Here is an 18,119-nt window from a genome sequence, read left to right on the forward strand (position 1 = left end):
CGCCGCGACCTCGGCCCGCCAGGAGCGCCACCCCAGGGCCTCCCGACGGCCGAAAGGTTTCAACCCCGCGCCAGGCAGGCACCCGCCACTTTTAAAACCTTCACCTGAGAGATGAGCCCCCAGGGCATCTACCTCTGAAAAACAACAGGGGCTGTGGGGAGAGGCTCATTTACTTGCTTTGGAGGCTCAGCCTGAGCGGCAGGCATCGCATTGGACACTCGTGTGAGGCCTTGCTGGGTGCTGTCTGAGGACGGAGGCTGCTGGGCGCGCCGTCTCTGCCCCTCCTCCGCCTCCACCTGGAGAGGTGCTTTTACGAGCGCCTGCTGCCGTGGTTTTTACTGCCAGTCTTTGCAGCTACCTCCCAAAAGGATGCCCCTTGATTGCCTGGCCCTAGCTGGGGTTCCCCATGGGCCAATAAGGAAGCCAAAGTTTAGAAAACTAACATGCCAGGGGCACAGAGTTAGTGATGATGGATAGCGATGGAAACCCGGACAGCCTACTGCACAGTCAGACTTCCAAAGGTAAATACGGTCTGTGTTTAACATTACTGAAAGGTCTTAAAATGGAAATTTTCTTTAAATTTGCAGTTCCCATCTTGGAGTTAATTCTAATTTACCTCCAAGGAATAGTCATGGGCATTGTCAAGAATTTAACAACAAAATAGTCAAGACTGCTTAGAAGTAGGATTAAAGATGAATTTTTCTTTTCTTTTGCTTATCTACATGTTGTATAAAATCATGAATTACTTTGGTACTTTAAAAAGAGGTTTTTACAATATGGCTTCTCTCTCACTTACCAACTTTACATTTCCCTGTATGGCCCCGGAAGATGACTGGTTAGCCAGAGACGGGTAAGATTCCTCAAGGGAGGAACAACCTAAGACAGGCACAGTCGCAGGGGGGCCATCAGGTGAGAATTTGGGGATCAACAGAGGTGAGGCTCAGAACCTCACCCCCCCCTGCTTTGAGAGAAATCTTCTGCATCCGTGGATGTCTTGCTGCCCTTGTCTAGCCTGGATTAATACTTAGTCCATAGGCACACACCTGATCATCTGATCATCTACATTTGCCTTCTTACAGCACTAAACTATGTTTTCTACCTTTATCTTGCATCTACCTACCACTTCAGCATTTTATTAAAAATAAAAACAATAATAATAATAGGAGAAATGTGGGATCAACATATAAATCAAGTACAAAAATCAAACGAATATTCATATTTGACCTGATGGTTTATAGGTCATATTGCATGATCAAAACCGAAAGTTTCTGTGATGACTGCCCTTGTACTGTTCACCATGTAAGAATTTATTCACTATGTAAGAATTCGTTCACCATGTAAGAACTTGTTCGTTATGCTTCAGAAGATTGGAGACTGACGAGAATTAGGCTTGAGATGGATTAATGATTGTACATTGAGCGTTGACCCCCCTATACTGAATTTTATTGTTGTTAACAACCATTTGATCAATAAATATGAGAGATGCCCTCTCAAAAAAAAAAAAAAAAACTGTAAACACAGGTTTAAAATATAATATTAAAGTAATAACTGCCCCTCCTCTCTTAAATAAAATATTCAATGGCATAATCCCAGTAAAAAAAAAAAAAAAAAAAAAAAGGAGGTTTTTAATATTGGAAATGGACTCAAGAAATTGTTTCCTTTCATGTTCTGGCATTCTATGACTCTACAGAAGGCAAATATTGGATTTTTAGTAAATCTCAAGTTAACACAAACCTGTTGAAAATATTAGAGATTGACATTTTTAAATCTATTAGGTTTTATAGTCATTATCGTATTGTCCTGTGTGTGTTGATTACAAAAACAAAGAGTAGTCACTGATAATGTCCCATCGCACCTACTTTTTGTTTTGCAAACTGTCCCTGCTTTCTCAAGTTTCACTCACTTCAAGACATGTTCCCTGGCCCATCAGTCAGGTTTTATGGCCATTTTGTGGACTTCCCACAGGATCCAAGGCACACCTGAATCTTAGCCCTCAACCACACTAGAGGGTTGCTTTATCTGCTTCCCATTAGACTAAAAGGTCTCTGAGAGCAGAGGCTAACTCTTTATAGACTTTTCATACCCTCACCCTAGCACAGTGTTTGTGCATGAAAGAGAATTAGATACTCCTTAAGATCCAACAGAAAGTAACTCTACATCTTAATAAGATTCTGCACCCAGTTCCAATGTGTGCGTTTTTTCCCTGCACCAAGCAGTTCTCTGACACCAGCTGGGTGTCCTACAATTCAACTCAATTCTGACATGACCTACCTGGGATAGCATCAGATCCCAGAGGTTAAGGGCTCAGTCCTACAAGATTGCCCCCTGCCCCCACACTTCAGAAGCTAGTCGAAGGCCAAGTTGTCTGTCACCTGTGATTCTGACCAACCAGCTGTAGATTAGAGGTTTCAATGATCCCTTCCTTGGGTTTGATTAATTAACTAGAACAGCTCACAGAACTCAGAGAAACATTTTACTTACTAGATTAACAATGTGTTATAAAGGATATAACTCAGGAACAAGCCAGATGGAAGAAATGCATAAGGCAAGGTATGTGGAAAGAGCTCAGACTTTCCATGCCCTCTACAGGTATACCACTGTCCCCAAATTTCCATATTTTCGCCAATGAAAAGCTCTCCAAACCACATCCTTTCAGGTTTTTATGGTGGCTTCATTATATAGGCACCCTTGATTAAATCATTGACTGTTGGTGATTGGCCTCGGTCTCGGTACCTCTCCCCACCTGGGTGGTCACAGGAAGGAGAGAACAGTGAAAGTTTCAACCCTCCAATCGTTTGGTTGGTTCCACTGGCAGCCAGCTCAAGGAGCTTTGCAATAGTCGTCTCATTAGCAAAAGACACCTTTATCACTCTCAACACAGGAAATTACAAGTGTTTTAGGAACTCTGTACCAATATATTTATGATATATTTCTTATTATAAATCCATACTTAATAATTACCATTATTAATTACAATACCATACTTAATAATTACCATTACCATGAACAACAAAAATTAAATGTTTTTTAAGTCTTCATGGTCATTTTTAAAGCTCTTCTGAATTTCACATCATTTCTAAATGAATTTCTTTTAAATTAAGAGATAGTTTATTGACATTTCCTGAGCAGTCTGCAAATTCTTAAAAAGTGTACAATCACCATGGTTTCTTACCTGACTATAATATGGCTTAATATTGTTTTGAAAAATTTCTCTGTGTCTGTCCTAGTTGCATTCATTGTGCTAACAGAAATACCCTACATGAATTCTCTGTTTCCAAAGTTAATTTGGCAACATCTGCTACAAGAAAATGGTCCAGATGGTTTTTGACATGGAGTGATAATAAACAAGTGGTCCTTTTCACATACTGCATGGTGTTTGCTGTAGTTTTCTATTAAAGGGATATGGTTTTTTAAAGGGAGGGAAAAAAATCAATTTCATGGCCACCAAGGCACACAGAAACATGTGTGACTCATGTGTCTAAATACCAAACCACTCTTTATAGATTCAGATGGGGTCACATTGCCAGGAATATCCCCTATGTTGCTGAACCATGACTCTTTCTGATATTTCAGTATCACTTAACACATGCTTTACATGTGTTATCTTACTATCAACAAGCCTATGTAATAAGTACTATCATCTCGATTTCTCGATGAAGATGTAGCTCAAGGTTATTAGTAAGTGACAAAGCATCTGACACTAAAGCCTGTGTTCCTAACTTCCACACAGTCTCCACACCAGTGGTTTCTGAGCATCCACTACCAGGGTGTGTTTCCAGTGGACAAGTTCCTGGGTAAGACTTGTTGTCCAGGCCTTCTTTACCTGCAAAGTTGCATGAGGGAACCTTGCCATACTTCTTAAGCCCATTGTCAGTCCCCTCCCCTTAGAGTAGCATATCTGTGTCCACCTTCCGAGGTCTCAGGCACAGAAGAACTGCACAGGGATGCATGAATGCATCACTTACCTAATCCCATATCCCTCTTAAATATCCAAATGATACATTAGTCCAGTATCTCACACAACATCTTCTGAAATACCTTCACCTCTGCCTGGGATCGCTGTCCCCCTATGCTTATATAAAACAGGTAGTCTGCATTCCCCTCCCCAAGGTTCTAAGGTTTTTATCCTCCTTTTGTCAAAATCCACTAGCAATCTAACTGCTGCACACTGAGCTGGGTTAAGAGACAGGTGAGCCCTAAAATAATGCAGGAAATGTAGCCAGACAGAATACTATATTTACCAAATTTCCTTCTACGAAGAGTGTGGCATGTAGTTGGGAGGAATATGTTAAGTCACTTGCAGATGGTTAGTAAGATCTCACAGGGCTGTATTAATGTGGTCACTAGATTGCCTGTTAAGGAGGAGGAATCTAGCTGGTCTCTGAGTTTCACTTGTAGGTGATGAGCAAGTTTAAGCCTAGAGTAGAGTGCTCCTAATAAGAGTGAAGAGGCTGAGGAGGCTGGCTCTGCCTCTCCCACAAAGCATGTTTAATCTTTCCCTGACTGAAGACATCTCTTGAACAAATACTTAAAGAACAGGAGTTTGAAGAGGCACCAAACCTGAGGCCTGGGAATGCCATATGAGCCTGCCCTATAGTTTTCAGCAGCAGGTATGGCCTGAGCTGCTGCTGTAATGCCTGCATTCCATAAAACTGGTTCTAGAAATGTACACTTTTCTTAAACGTAACTAATTTTTTTACTTTCAATATTTATATCATCTGCTTTAAATATAGCCCTAGGCTATTGTTGCAAGAACACAAGAAAAACATCACAGTCTGGGTAGCTTTAAATGAAGAAACAAAACTATTATAAAACACTTAAATAACGTAAGTGCTTAAATAACATAAAGTAACTTCGATAACACTAGTGAGCACTTATGTCTGACACTGTGCTGAATGCTTTATATAGACTATCTCATTTAATACACATACAAAACTTTGTGGTAGGTACTAGAATTATCTCCATTTTACAGGTGAGAAACCTGAGACTTGGAGATGTTAAATAATTTGTCCACAGTGTTCCATCTAATAAAGGGCAGAGCCACTGTAAGTCAACATGTAAAGGAGATCTACTGAGAATATTTGGGCAGAAATCAATGGTGGAGATGAGACTAGAAGAGCTGTTGAAGAAGGGTTGGAAGAGCGAAGGAGTGACAGAAGGGCAAGATATGCAGAATGAACAGCTTGAGTAAAGATGGACATGCTGGAATAAAGTACCAGAATGCAAACTGTGGACTGCAGGACAAATTCAACCCACCACCTGTTTTTGTGCAGCTTAGCTTTACAAACTCAAAATGGATTTTGCCTTTTTAAAAGATTAAGGTAGGAGGAGGAAGTGAAAACAAAAATAATATTTAGTGACCCAAGGAATCATATGAAATTCAAATTTTAGTGTCCAAAAATTTTAGCCTCCAAAGGCTTTATGGCACACAGCCCCACTCATTCATTCCCCGTTGTCTGAAGCTGCTTTTTGCTACAATGACAGAATTGTTGCAACAGAGAGTGTGGCCCCCAAAACCTAAGATATTTAGTACCTCATGGATTACAGAAAAAATTGGCTGGGCTAAAGCAGAGGTCTCTCTCTAATACCAGATAGTACTGAAATTTTACCAGTTTACAGTAGAATATAAAAAATAATAATATAAAGTAGATTTTGCATAAAGGTAAATTTATTCATTGTAAAGAAGAGCCCTTTATCCTGAGGTAACATCCTTCCTGCTTTTTGTTGGAGTGAAGAGATGCCCTTTTTGTTATTCACTGGTAGTGAATGATGGTTTGGTTCCATTTAACCTCTTCATTTACTCTGGTTGATGGGAGTAGAAGGAACGTCTCCTCTTTTCTCTCATGCCTTTCTTTGGCATCCATTTACTCCACCCACCCTCCCTCATGCTTCCCAGCTCTACCGCTGCTACTCTTCCACAAAGTCAGTGGCTTCAGAAAATTCACACTTGACAGACATAGCGGAGGAGAGGTACTACAGGTATCTGCCATCTGTGTTTAAAGGTAAATATCTACTTTCATGTGATTAAGTCCTCAGCAGTCCAATTTCTTTATAAGCCAGTTTTAATTCTCAGCACAAGAAGTAACTTCTCTATCTTATCATCAGATAGAAGCACTCTATCTGTGGCAGGCACTCAACAAATGCCTGTGCTAAATTTGTAGGAGATGACTCTTAAACTATCAGTTTTAGGCTGTGGAGTGATCCTGATGGAAATTTCCATCGAAGCAGACTGAAAGATTACCTTCTAAAATCAAGCCAGAAATGCATTACTAGGCAAAATGATAAATTCTTAAGTACCCCTAATTTTAAAAAATATGTTGTAGCTTTTTTGAAAACTTTTTAATACACAGAGTATGATACACAGAGAAGTGCACAGACCATAGGAGTACAGCTCAGTAAATTTCCACAAATTGAACACACCAACCTCCAGGACGTTTCCAGCCCCTAGAATCCCTTTGTGCTCCATTCCAGTCACTACCCGCAAAGGGTTAAAAAACTTTCCTGACTGCTAACAGCATAGACCAGTCTTGCCTGTTTTTGTGCTTTATATAAACAGAATCATATAGTATATAAATGCTGATCATATAGTATAGTGTGATCTCTGTGGTGGGTTTCTTTCACTCCAGTGAAGGGGGGAGTGGGAGTGAGGCAAGGAATGGTCTGCCCCTCCAGGAAGGAGTATTTTATCACTGATATTGCTTAGAATGATAGCACATAGTGAAAATTTAAAAAAAAGAAAAACATCTTTTTAGTCTGTTTTATTATTGTTTTAAAATTCTGTACACTTAATGCACACCCTTATTGTCTACAACTGGGATGAACTGCTTCCACCATCCACTCGCATCAATACACGATTGTTTCACTTACCATTTTACTTAGAAGATTTATCTATATGGTTGCATGTAGATGTAAATTATTCCTTTTCATTGCTGTGTAAGATTTCATTGAGTGACTTTACCACAAATCTATTTATTCATCTATTTTTGAGGGGCATTTAGTAGCTTCTAGTTTAGGGCTTTATGAACAGTACTGCTCTAAACATTTTTGTCTGTGTCTTTTGGTGAATATATGGGTGTATTTCTGCTGGATAAATACCTAGGAATAGACTTTCTGATATATATGATATATACATATTGTTTAGTCTGTTTAGCTTTGATATACTGCCAAATTGTTTACCAAATGTTGTATTAATTTACACTCCCAGCAGCAATGTATGAGCACTCCTGCTACCCCACATCCTTGCCATCACTTGATATTTCTGTCTTTGTTTTCACCATTCTGGAAAGTTTGTTGCATATACCCAAAATTAGGAAATATGAAGGAATATCTGAAAGACCAGGGACCCACAAGGGAAAGGAAAATATCAAATTCATACAGGCACAATAAACTCTCCCTAAAAGATCAACTCAGGATTATGTTGAGGGGTTATGACCATTACAAATAGGGGGACTTATGGAAATAAGTGATATTAATTTAACAAATATTTATTGAAAATATGATAATATGGACTGAATTGTGTGCTGATCTGATAAGACTGGTGTCCTTATAAAAAGAGGCCCTAATCTGATAAAACTGGTGTCCTTATAAAAAGAAAAGACACTAGGGGGACATGGGAATGGCAGTATAACACAGAGAAGACAAGTAATAATTCTATAGCATCTTACAATGCTGATGGACAGTGACTGTAATGGGGTATGTGGTGGGGACTTGATAATAGGGGGAGTCTAGTAACCATAATTTCTTCAAGTAATTGTACATTAACAATACCAAAATAAAATAGAAAAAGAAAAAGAAAGAAAAGACACTAGAACTCTCTCTCTCCACATATGCACCCAGGAAACACCATGTGAGGACATATCAAGAAAATAGTTATCTGCAAACCCAGAAGAGAGTCCTCCCAGAAACTGGTACCTCAGTCTTGGATTTCTACCCCCCAGAACTATGAGCAAATACATTTCTTTTAAGCCACCCAATCTATGGTATCTTGTTATGGCAGACCAAGCAGACTAATACACTTGCTTTACACCAAGCACTATGCTAGGAACTGGGATATCACGGTGAACAACAGTTAGCTCCAAATCTCAGAAAATGTGGCTAGCCCCATCATCACTGGAACATGTGAAAGGGTGATATTTTGCAAAAGAGCGTCCTGCACTTCCAGTAAGGATAAAAGGGAGTTGGAAGATATTCTCCTGTAATATGTAATTGCTTCTATTAGTGCTGTCTCCTTTTATTTTCTACCTAGAGTGTTTGGACCTACAGGCAATTTAATTCTAAGACACATTAATCTATTCTTCCTTAAGAAGTAATTGCAACTCATCGTTTCTATTATGCGTATTTTTCATACTGTTATATCACTGAAATTGAGACATTATTATTGTTGATAGGCTCTTATCAATTGCTGTCAGCCTAGATTGAAGTCAAGTTTTTCTCTACAGGATTTGCCTTTGCTTCTGTCAGTCACATGGATCCATACCAAACTGAAACCACTTTAAGTTAAATTCTCTCCTTGAAATTTTTTGAGCCATAATAGTCGAGTAAGTTTAGACCACAAACCAGAATGAGAACCTGTTTGTGGTTCCAATTTTCAGGGGAAATAATAGTTTTCCTCCTTCCACCCAGGACCATGTTGAAATATTCAAGATTTGTGCCTCATGTTCTCTGCATAGAAGGTTTTTTCTAACCTTTTCAATGAGGTTGTAGTGAATGTATATAATTGTTGAATCACTGTGTTGTACATCTGAAACCAAAATAACATTGTGTTTCAACTATACTTCAATTTTAAAATATATAGCCTCTAAATGTATAAAAGGAGAAATTTACAAATCCACAATTCATTTGAAGTAATTTTAATACCTCTCTCTCAAGCAGAAAAATATAAGAGAAAGGATGTAGACTATCAGCAACAAAATATAAAACTTGAGTTTATATATACAGAGAGTGTACAAGTGAGCTCCAGCAGAAAGATTAGTGGCTTCAAAAAATTCACACTTGGGCAGAGGGATCCCTTGAGAACAAAAGAGTGCTGAATCTCATGGGTATTTGGACCTTTATCTCATAACAGCCCTGGAGATTACATCATTGATGTCCAGCTCAGCCCTTACAATAAAGTGATGAACTTGGAATTGCCATGTGCAATCTAATGTCTGAATTTCATGTTTATAAGTTTCTAGTTATGCTCTAGAGCCTGGAGATTTCAAATTATGGGATTCTTTACAGGATGTAGGGGTTTTCTAGCCTAAGGACTTTGTGAGTAGCATTGCTATGACCTATCCCAAAAGATATAAAAGAACACTAACAATTAAGAAATTGCATATAAAATTTAAAACAATATAATTGGCAAAAATTACTTAATCTAACAATACCAAATGTTGTTGAAGATTTGGATTTGTTGGAGGTAGTAGAAAATAACACCAGTGAGAAATCTGACAATATCTAGTAAAGATGTAAATTAACATATCCCTCAAGGGAACAATTCCTCTAAACTTCTTTAAGGTATATAAACTGTGATTTATATAAGGACACAAGTTCAAGGATGATTATTGCTGCATCATCTGCAATAGCAAGAAATGGAGGAAATTTTTAAATAAAGTATATCATATTCATAAGTGAAATATATAAAATTATTAAAAGGGAGAATTAGAATTTCAGGTATCAACATGGATAAATTTCACAAACATGTTGAGCATTGTAACTAAGTTTCAGAAGGATGTGTATGCTAAAATACCATATCTGTAAGCCTAAAAAAATACCTACAATGTATTCTTTATGGACACATACATATGTGATAATAGTATTGCTGTGGTCTGAATGTTTATGCCCCTCCACAATTCGTATGTTGAGATGCTAATTCCCTATATGATAGTACTAGGAGGCAGGGCATTTGGAAGGTGATTAATGCCCTTATAAAAGAGATGCAGGAGAGCTCCTGTGTCTCCTTCTGCCCTGTGAGGATACAAGAAGTCTGTGATTAGAAGACGACCCTCATTTGACCATGCTAGCACTCTGATCTCAGTCTTCCAGTCTCCAAAACTATGAGAAATAAATTTCTGTTTTTTATAAGCCACCCAGTCTGTGATATTTTGTTATAGCAGACTAAGACAAGTATGAAACATATATGGCACTGAAAAACAAAATTCAGAATAATGTTTACCATCTAGGTATACAAGGAGGGAAGTGGAATTGAGGACAAGTATATAGGAGACTTCAACTAAATCTGTAAATTTCTGCATTTTTTTAACCTGAGCAAAATTTAATAGGATGTTAAAAGGGGTTTTCTTATTATCTTTGAAATTCAGCTAGGCCCTGAAATCAAAGAGACTAGATGTATTTCTGTGGTATTTTATAAAAAATGATCAAGTTGGTCCTTTAAATATTAATGCCTATCAATGATCACCAGCCATTTTAAAAGAAAGGTATACATTCATCAAAGGGATGCTTTGAAAGGGATTTGCTTAGCTTTCTCCACCCTCCAATGGTCAGACACTTCCCACTCACTGCAAAACCAAGAGAGGGGCCACAACCCAATCAGTCACAGGGACCTGGAGTGCCTACAAGGGAGTGAATTGGTGTTTCATTTTCCATGTGGATGTTTACAGAGCTCTAACTTTACAGGCCCTGATGCTGCTTGAGACCAGAAAGGAGAGCAACAAGGGTTCTGAAGAAAACCAACAAGCACCCACAGGCATTTGTTGGCACCTGTGTCTGGGCTCCTGTGCCCATCTGGAGAATTCCAAAGGCAGGAGGCTGGCTGGAGCCCCACACAGTCACATGCTGGGAGAGATGGCTGATTAGATGGGTAAAGTTTTGGCAGGAAAAGGACTCACAATGTTTTCCCATTGACCATTGCAGGGAGCAGCTAGGCATGAACCATCATAAAGAGACCCTGATGCCCAAAAACAGTATTTCCTGGAGCCAGGAGTCCCCTGCAGGAAGAGGCTATGCAGGATGAAACCCCAAAGATGAGGGGCAAAGGCTGAGAGCAGGTTTTAAGAAGCCAAATGAAGAATGACTTGAACAGTATGAAGCCCCATTCATGTGTTCTCCAGATAAACTACATCCTCACCTGAAAAACCTGTACTTGGATGTTTAGAAAAATGGAGGGAATAGGACAAACCAGCATCAGCCAAGAGAGTACTACATACACCACTAGCTGAGTACTATGGTTTTTCCTTATATATACTCTACATTCTGGACCCCATGCTAGAGCAATTAGAAAGCAAGAAAGAGGCACGAAAAAGTCAGAAAACTTATTGAAATAACAACCATAATCTCCTTCTTCATAGAGTCAAAGACAAGTTAAGGACATGAAGTTTGAGCTTCATCTGAAATTGAACTAAACCACTTCATATTTGAGAACAGGACTGTTCTTATAGCTAAGTGTGCGCAAAAAGCTATGGGATCTATCAGAGATATCACTCACAGTGGGAGGAAAGGAGATTTAGCAGTGTGGCCGCCAGTACAAGAGAAAAAATCATTTCCCATTTGTATCTCTCAGAATTTGGCCCTGGGCTAAACATATTCTATGAAGCAGTTGCACAAATGGGGCATATTGTTATTATTTAGTAAAGTTTGAAGGTGGATGTAGTAGCCTGCCTTCAAGATGGCCCCAGGGACGGCTGCCTCCTATTATTCATATCCTTGTGTAGTCCCCTGCCACATGGTACCAGGCCCAGGCACATCAGTGTGTGTGACCAATAACATACGGTAGAAGTGAAACATTATCTCTGAGGTTATGTTTTAAAACAAGACTGTGGCTTCCCTCTGTCCCTCCCTTCTTCCCGTCTCTTCTCTGTCTCTCTCCCTCAAACTCCCTTCTCTTCTCTCCCGTCCTCTGGGGGAGTCAAGTCCCATGAGAGGCCCACATGTGGAGGAACTGAGCCTCTGGCCAACAGCCAGCAAGAAACTGAAACCTGTCAGAAACACAAGCAAGGTTGGAAGCAGATTCTCCAGCCCCAGTTAGGCTTTGATATGATTAAAGCCCTAGTCTACTGCTTGCCTGCAGCCTTGTGGGAGACCCTAAGACAAAAAACCTAGCTAAACCACACCCTGATTCCTGACCCTTAGAAATTGTGTGAGATGATAAATGTTTTTCTATTTAAGATAGTCCATTGAGGCAATTTGTTACACAGCAATATATAACGAATATAGCAAGTACATAAATATTTGATGTATTATTCTTTATATTCTGAATGTCTACAATATTTCATAGAAATTTAAATATATATCATGAAGATTTTTCCCATGTTTAGCATCTTAAAGCTAAAGCAAAGGGATCTTTTAGAGGTGTGAGTACATTAAAAGGATTTAGATACTGTCTAATTTGGATGAAAATTCTTACAGTTCCCTGAGGGCACTCCCATTTAAAAAAAAAACAAAAAAACACATGCCTGTGATTTGAGAAACTGTCACAAAACAAGTTACTCCGAAATAATCATATTATTAAAATAATCTATAAAATCAATAGTCTCTGGTAAAGGAATCAAACATTACCATCTGGAATCAGTTAATAGAGGAGGGAGCTGCGTGGAGATGGGTGAGGGGGACAAAAAACTGATGCTACTGCAATGCTCCTGACTGGCACTAGGTGGCGATAAAGTGTTATGCAATTTGGGAGGTAAAAATACTTCTAATGAGCATTAACTCAAAGCTAAGAAAACCCTTAAATTTACTTAGTTAATACTGGTTTTGAATTATTATTTTAAATAATAGGAATTTAAATTGAGTTGCTTATATTGATTCCTGACCTAAATCCATTTTTGAAAGGAGGTAGGTTACATAAGTGTATTTATTATTCACTTTATAAAATTAACAGCTTAGTAATTTTAATAACTGTACTGTTAACATTCATTCATTTCTTTCTCAGCATACCTGAAATTTGGAATAATATAGGCAGAGTTAGACATAGTTTACTTTAGAAAGATTAGTACTTATAGACAAAAGTAGGAAAGTACTCTGATAATTAAAATATATTTCTCATTCCTTTCTTTCAGATTATTCCTTATTATAAGAGATTGTCTCACTTAATATTTAAGAGCACAAATCCTAAAACTAGATTGTGTAGGTTCACCTCCTAGCTCTGCTTTGGATTATATCTCAGTATCTACCTCACACATGAATTAGTATATGTAAGGCACTGGGAATAACACTTGGCACTTAGAAGTACTATTTAAAAATGAACTATAATTATTCCACACAGGTTCCCTGTATTTTGAGGCACAAAGTGCTATGGAAATACATAGTAAACACTAAAGCTTGAAATCTAGGTCAGTTTCCCAATGTCACACAATCAACAGAATCAAAGTCCACAGATAAAGGAGACAGCCATGTGGAACTGCACTTTACTGTTGACAGAGAATGTATGCTCCCAAAGATGAGGAATAAACTAGGACTAGTGCACAGACTTTCTTAATCTTGAGCCAGTGAAATTTCCACCACACTACAACAAATAATTCTTATTTATTGACTAAAGAAACTCTTAAAAGACAAGTATTTGGCAATATTGGGTGCTAATTAAATGACAGATGAAATTTTGAAACATTAACAGACACTTCTATCCATCTACATTATTCTACTTGTCACTACCCACCACCTATTTCCTCAGAGAAGGAATGACACAAAAGAATCCAGAAAATAAAATATTTTTAAAGTTTAGGCCCAGGCATTGAAGCAAAAAGACTTATAAGGAAACCTGACATGTTAGAACAGAGATTCCTGTGCTGCCAATATTCAGAAATATTTTTCTAATAAGGAGGAGTAGAGATTTGAAAGAAAAGTAAAGACACCAGGGGGTTCCTGAGAAAGGACCCTAAATCTGCTCCCCCTTCCATCCTAAGCTGAACCCTCTGATTGAGGCCAGAGGAGGAATAATGAAATATACCCAGGTATGTTTCGGGACTCTAGAGCAGAATATTCTTCCCCATCTCTCCGTGGAATCTGGGAGATGAAGAACTCCCTAGATTCCTATGTCCGGCATGTATAGGAGTCAATGGAAAAATCTGTATGCTATGTCTAGGCAGATGGTCCTATAAGGACTTCACAAAGTTCTCAAAGCCACAAAGTGGTATGGTGGCAGCAGATTGATGCCAGAAATGCAAGACAGGCACAGAAGCAGAGTTTCTCATAGGGCAGATGGTGAGGAAGCAATAGCTTATTACCAATACATAGAGCTACATGAACAGAGCCTAAGAAACAGCAGGCTAGAAGAGATTTGGACACCAGAAACAAAGGGCATAGCAGGAACTACCTCAGAAAGTAGGTGTGTCCTTTAAGATATTGGTTCTGCTGCTTTCATAAAGACCAAAATGACAGAGCCTTAAACAAGATAGTACACTCATTTCTATCACCTGAAAGTTCAAGACAGAAAGTTCAAGCAGGCTAGAGCTGGTCTGCTCCATCAGGTCATCCAGGAGCCTGTATTTCTCCTATCTTGCTCTGCCACTACTGGAATATTGCCCTTGTGCTCAGAAACAAAGCTGGCTCACCATCACCATATCTTCATTCCAGCCTAGGAAAAAGAGAAAAAGAATGTAGAAAAATGAGGACCAGCAGATGCCATTTAAGGACATGACCTAGAAGTTAACACATCATTCCCATTCTCCACCCACCGGCCAGAACACAGTCACATGTCCATACCTAGCTTGGGAAATATGGTCACTAGGTGGGCAGCCATATGCCCAAATAAAAATAAGGTGGTTCTTTGACTAAAGAAAGAGAAAATGGGTATCGGTAGGTAAGTGGTAGCTCATGAAACCAGGAGGGATGTTTACAGAGGTCAAGATTGTATACTGGTAGAGGAGGCCTGAAATCTAACAAAATGAAGTTTCTTCCACTCAGTGGAATAGAGACAAAATAAATTAAATTCAGCTATTAAAAAAATAAAGTCACATTTATGTACACCTTAGTTTATTGACTGACATTTATAAATAGCTATTCTTAATTTATATTATTTAAATATGCTTGAAAAAATAAAGCTATAGTTCTTTACAAAACCTTGACAAATTTTGATCTTGCAATCATTGGATATAGTAGCAATTTAATAATAATAAAGACATTTTTTAGATATGTTTTAAAATCTTCATTATTCAAAATTATTCTTCCAAGTTAATTTATTCATATTATCTCCAAATTCCTATGTAATTTATTCCCTCCTTTCCACAGATGGCTGAAACAGGTGTGGGCACATAATCAAGAGCAGTCTATAGCCTGGCCAGTGCATTTCAGATGGCTTTAAACAAAGGCTCTGTCTTAATGAACAATGATGATAAGCCAATCATATTGTCTCTCTTGGGCACCTGCTCTAGAAATGCATTGGAAACAGTATGATATAGTTAGAGAAGCAAAGAAGTCACAGAATCAGGCCATGAGTCAGCAGCTCTAGGTCTATCAGTTAAATAAATGAGATAAAAATCATCAATACTACTTGGGCTGCAAAGTTACAAAACAAGAGATAACCTCCCCTACATTTTTTAATCTTTTTTGCAGTTAGAACGCAGATATATCTAGTTCTGGTTGATAAAAGGTGAAAAGTGTCACATATCACTTCCAGATTTAAGGTCATTGAGGCCCATAAGGAACCCTCCAGCTCTTCCATTCCTTGTGCAATGACTTTGGAAGTCACAGTTAATATGGCAGCTTCACAAATAGGAGAGGCCTGGGTTCTCTGTTCTTTGAGTGGAAGAATGCTTGCTAACTACATTATTTGTGTAAGCAAGAAGTAATTTTTTGTTGTGTAAAGCCCCTGAGATTTCAGAGTTGATCTGTTGCACAATGGTTATCCAGACTCGTATAGTAACAAAATATTCAGTGCTTCCCATGCTATAGTTACATGTGATAATAATTGCACAGTTGTACTTTGTTGTTAAAAAGAACCAGTAAGTGTGGGAGGTGGGCATGGGGAAGGCTGTACAACACAGAGAAGACAAGTAGTGATTCTACAGCATCTTACTACGCTGATGGACAGTGACTGTAATGGGGTTTGTGGGGGGGACTTGGTGAAGGGGGAGCCTAGTAAACATAATGTTCTTCATGTAATTGTAGATTAATGATAACAAAATAAATAAATAAATAAATAAATAAATAAATAAATAATAAGTCTGGAACATTTGTTTACAGCTGATGTTTTTCCTGACCATGGCAGTGTACATTCTGATTGTGCCCATGCCATCACATTTGGTAAAAATTTCACATATTGCCTTGTTAATAGGGAAACCCTATTTACATGTGACCTTCAGTTTATATTGTAAAAGAAAGCCTTAAAATGTGAAATATATATATAAATTATAAGGCAGAGAGCTGCAGCTCCAGCCATAGCCACCCTGGCATTACAGTGGACCCAGACTCAAAGACAGGTGTTGTTTGTGAAGTTGAGTTGGGGGGTTCATTATATCATATGTTCATTTGAGGGCCTTCTCATCTTCATTCTCCAACCAGAGAACCAAGAAAGAAACTTTAGGGAAAATGGAAGCCAGGATCCTCACCTTATACCCATTGTGTACATATGATGAGGTCATACTTAGCCTACTGTGCCTGGGCATGCTTGCATACCCTTTGGCAATAGGCTATCACGGAGGGTACTGCTTTAAGAAGAGTTCCTCCCAGTGCTAAGAGCAGAGGGAAGCCAAAGAGCAGAGCCCAGAGAAGAGAGCAGGAGAGAGAGGGGCAGAGGCTGAGAGAGGAGCAGAGGCTGAGAGAGGGGCAGAGGCTGAGCCAGTGGCAGAGGCAGAGGTGGACAAGAGTCTAACATTCAACCTACTGTCATGAGAATAAAGCTTGCTATGAGCCCCTTTTTACCTACACATTCTGTTGTCATTATTTGGTCTCATCAAATTCATAGTGAACTTGCCTGGAGCTTGGAACCCCCTCTGGCCCAGAGGTACAGAAACTAACACTCCCAAGGAGGAGACTAAAGTAGGCATGAGCAAATACTCCAAACTCCTTTCCACCAGTGCCAAAAGGACTCAGAATGAACTGGCAGGCATCACTTAGACCCTCCACCTAGACCAGCAACCTGCAGTGCAGGTCCCAAAGGCAATGACATCTGTGAATGGGATCAACCATTCTAGGGCCTCTGGGATCCATGTGCAAGGGTGGCATAGTCTTCCTTGACATCACTTCTACACTAGAATATCCCTTTGAGCCACCAAAGTTTACATTTAAGACAAGAATCAATCATCATGATATAAATAGTCAAGTTGTTATTTGCTCGTATATATTGAAAGATAGTTGGAGTCCAGCTCTAACCATTCTAAAGTCTTCCTTTCTATCTGCTCACTTCTTACCTACAGTAATCCTGCAAACCCAATGGTGTGAAATATTGCCACTCACTATGTGACCAATAGAGCCAAACATGACAGAATAGCCAGACAGATACACTATATAACGGACCAAGAGATATGCTACATAAATTAGGTTTTCACAGTTCTCACCTTATTTGTTTGTCACAGAGCTGCTTATGATTTTGAAGGGGTTGGGGAGGATGGAAGTTGATAAAGAGTAGGGTATTTCTATAACAGGTATTATTCAGTCTTATTTCCTATGATTTTGTTGTAACTTAGGGTATTTGGTACAGTAGAATTTGTAATAACAATTTTTAAAACTGTTACTAGTTCTTCAATATTAGCTGAAATGTACAGAGAAGAATACATTTAGGTTCAGTTGCTTGTAGTCTGTAAATTTAAAACAGCTTAATTTTGTATAGCTTACACACATGGCCATTTATGTAATTTTCAAGCACATTATTTTTTGTATTAAAAATTGGGATTTTCCCTTCTTTGAAGGTAACATCAATATTTAATAGTTTTTAGAGACTGTCAGATATATAAAGTGGACATCTGGCTTTAAGAAACCATATAGGAAATGAGAAGTTATGTATTTTATTGTATATCCCAATCTACTGCAGATGGATTAGAGATTTGATTCAGGACTTGAGAAAGCCTATAGTAAAATACCTTAAGCTGTTAACTGTACAGCATGGAATAGGAGTTGGTCAGTGAGTTGGTTATATGTAGTGGACAGCTTAAGTCTTCATTTGTTACTGTGCTAAAAACAATATTAAAATAATAAATAAAAAGAAACTATAAACTAATGGATCAAATTCAAGAGACTTACTATGTAAGACA

The 18,119-nt window shown here is 38.5% G+C and overlaps 1 pseudogene; it reads left to right on the top strand.

Moving 5' to 3' along the window:
* The first annotated feature begins 469 nt into the window (after window positions 1–469).
* On the top strand, window positions 470–17,409 carry LOC108405788 (ubiquitin-conjugating enzyme E2 E1 pseudogene; annotated as a pseudogene).
* Window positions 17,410–18,119: the final 710 nt, after the last annotated feature.

This window comes from Manis javanica, chromosome 7 (assembly GCF_040802235.1).
Source record: "Manis javanica isolate MJ-LG chromosome 7, MJ_LKY, whole genome shotgun sequence".
In the NCBI taxonomy this organism is placed as follows: Eukaryota; Metazoa; Chordata; class Mammalia; order Pholidota; family Manidae; genus Manis; species Manis javanica.